Below are 3340 nucleotides of genomic sequence, written 5' to 3'. Positions count from 1 at the left end.
CACGAAAACGGCTCTAAAAACTGTAGCACCCCCCTTCTAGACGGGCGATAAATCGAACCGGTTTATCGGAATATTCATTAAACTAGCGGAAGCAACGGATCTCTTTGTTATTTTTGAAACATTAGAATGGGGTGAAAATACAATTATTAAAAATATGTTCTTTTGGGTATTGAAGGTTTTGCATTTTCGAAAACTTTGTTGGATTGCTTTAGCCGAATACAAAGCTTGATTTAGAAATAAGTTTCGAAAGGGGGTTTCTTATTCGAGTGCTACATTCTCACTAAACATTCTTTTTGGTTCGAGAATAAATCAGAGTTCAAAGTGGTTATTTTGGTGAATAATTCGAAAATTCCTAGCGAAGGCATGAGAATAGTAAATTACGAAACTTATGATATTAAAGTAGGGATGAAGTACGAGTCATAACGGAAAGGAGTTCAAAAGTACGAAAAGAGAATTGTTACGGTTTAGAGTTACACCACCAAAATGAAAATAACCAAAAGACTAGCATCGTTCATAGGTCCTCGTACGTCTTCCAAAACTCCGGGCAAGACCTCGATCCACTACTCGATCCATCCCGGTTGAGGATTGCTACTACCTGCAATTAAAAAAAACTTCTATATGAGCTATAAAGCTCAGTAAGAAATCCGAGTATTATCAAACTTTGGAAATACGTTATATCTGAGCACCAGTGATTTCGTATAATATTGTATACCCGTTCTTACCCACGCTTCGCACAACAACACAAGGCAATCGGTCAAATCACATATCTCACGAAAATGCATCATTCCACAAAATCACGTAATCATGCAAATTGACTAAAATGCCCTTTTTGTGAAAATCATGAAAATACATTTTCGTTTTATCGGATCCGTGAAAGATTAATTTCTGTACCGAATAATAAACATGTTACGAGCCCGTTTTCACTAAGTGGAATCAAACCACTACCACATCATCCTAGTTGGATACCGGCCCACTATATCCGAGTTGTTTATTACCCGATATTCCATTAACCTTTCAAATAAAAATCATTTAATGCAACTTTTCGAAATAATGCTATAACCCACACATGACATCACAAATATCAATCAAGTGCCACAATTCACACAAATGCCACAATTTACCACACATTTACAATTTGGGCAAAAATCCCAAATTCACACACATAAACACACAACCACACACGGCACACACACCATGCACAATCAGCACCCACACATTCACACATTTTCAGCACACACACATGCACAATCAACACATTAAACATCACTAATTACTCATCAAGGCAAGCTTAAGAACAAATACCTTTTTACCTTTCATTTAATGGACTTATTACCACATCTAGGTAATAATCCATTTCAATCAATTTCCCACAGCCATTAAACACATCCAACAGCAATTAAAGTACTAAAATATCAAAATTCATCACTCATCACCATTAAATCAAGAACACAAACATTAAAGCACAAAACATGTTAAATGGTATGCAAATTGTCCTAATTTCGAAATATTAGCAAACTAGTTCCAAAAATTCACAAATTAAATCCTAGGACTCCTATCTGACTAAATTTTCAGATTCTGAAATTGTTTTAAAGTTTTACAAAGTTTCGAATTTTCTTGAAATTAAAACTAGGAAAATTCCTTTTTCGATTTAAAAATCCAAAACTCTAACATAACTCTAATTAATTTAAAAACTTGTTAAATAAAACTTTTTCCCATCTAATATTTGCCGAAAAACAGATCCACACTTTAAAAATGAGAGATTTTTCGGAAATTGCAGTTTTGACCCAAAAGTTTCGAAATTTATACATGCAACCACAATAGAAGTTCAAAATCAACTTTTTCATGGAAACCCCTAACAAATCTGAAATTCCATATTACTAGATGCAGAAAATGAAGTTGAAAAGTTGCTTTATGCAGAAATTTCTGAAATTACACATTTTACCCCAAAATCTCTAGATCTACACATGCAAGCCTACTAGAATTTCCAAATCAACTTTTTCTCACAAAAATTCTTTAAATCCGAAATTTTTGTTCAATAAATGCTGAAAAAAACAGTTTTGAAAACATTTTTCGGACAGACTTTACAAAAATTACAGATTCGGCCCAAACTTTCGAAGATCTACACATGCAACCACAAAAAGTTAAAATTTCATTTTTCTTGAAAACCCCTTTTTTGAAATCTGAAATCTTTAAGGCTTTTGGCCAATAAATGTTGTATCTAACCACTATCAACATAGATGATGCATGCAAGAACAAGAAATTAACAAGAAACACTCATTTTCCATTTTTCTTCAAAAACCCCTAATTTTCGAAATCTTCCCCAATCTTTTAAAATTTTATGAAAATCATTTCAATACTATTGATGTCCCTTAATTGCAGCAAGAAATCGAATTTCTTACCTTAAAATCGAAGAAAGCAAAATAACCGAAAGGAGAGGAAAGCTTTCAAGCACCAAAGTCCAACCAAGCCACCTTGATTGTGAAAGAAATGGTGTGAGCTTCAAGGAGGGAGGAGTTGTGATCTCCCGTAAGAAGGCAAGTGGTTTTGATGGTATTTTTGGAGTAGTCTATGGCAAGAGTTAAATAAGGAACTCTCATTTTTATGTTGGGAAATTTCTTGAAAATGTGAAGTGAGGTGGAGAGAGGAGAGCCGATGATGGTGGTGATGGTTTCGGTGGAGAGAGGGGAGAGAGACAAGTAATGTGGCTATGTGTTGGAAGAAGAAAGATGAAGGGTGTCTCTTCATCTTACAATGAGGGTGTTGAGTGTAAGTGTAGATAAAATGATTAAGGTGTGCCAAGTGTAAAAACATGCACACTTATTCACTAATTAATTTATTTAAAATTAAACACAACTTGCATAAATATCACACACACATAATCCGAATACACACACCTAATTCGGACATATATATATATTTAAATGTATAATGCAAGTATTAGTATATATGTATGTATACGTATGCATGCATGTATGTACGTGTATATATGTATACAATTCACATAATTTACCAAGTTTCAAATAATTTATCAAATAAATAAGAATACGCAATTATTCACATAAACCACGTAATTCACGAAATTTCATAGTATTTTAATTTACGGAAATTTAAATCATATAAATCACACATATAATAACGCATGTAATTATTCACGTAAGTAACATAATTATAATCACGTAATAATATTTCCTAAGGTTTCTCGAGTTAGGAATATTATTCTCGGGTTTTAGGATTTTCGGGTTTTGGAAAGGTGGGGTGTTACAAAAATGACCAGGAAAACAACTATAAAATATAACAAAAACGACTACAAAAACTCTAAAGCGTTAATTTTTAGTTGTTT

At 33.1% G+C, this 3340-nt stretch overlaps 1 long non-coding RNA gene across 1 annotated transcript; it reads right to left on the bottom strand.

Annotated features, from left to right (window-relative positions):
- Positions 1-370: 370 nt before the first annotated feature.
- On the bottom strand, positions 371-2748 carry LOC148772740 (uncharacterized). Its single transcript, XR_016032743.1, has 2 exons — positions 2400-2748; positions 371-595 (listed from the first exon to the last, which is right to left on the bottom strand). It is a non-coding gene; the product is annotated as an uncharacterized LOC148772740 (long non-coding RNA).
- Positions 2749-3340: the final 592 nt, after the last annotated feature.

The sequence above is a fragment of the Erythranthe guttata genome, chromosome 1, assembly GCF_056151865.1.
Source record: "Erythranthe guttata isolate IM_541 chromosome 1, IM_541, whole genome shotgun sequence".
NCBI classification, from domain to species: Eukaryota; Viridiplantae; Streptophyta; class Magnoliopsida; order Lamiales; family Phrymaceae; genus Erythranthe; species Erythranthe guttata.
Note: the sequence above shows the minus strand (reverse complement) of the source record. Positions and strands in the feature narration are given on the sequence as shown.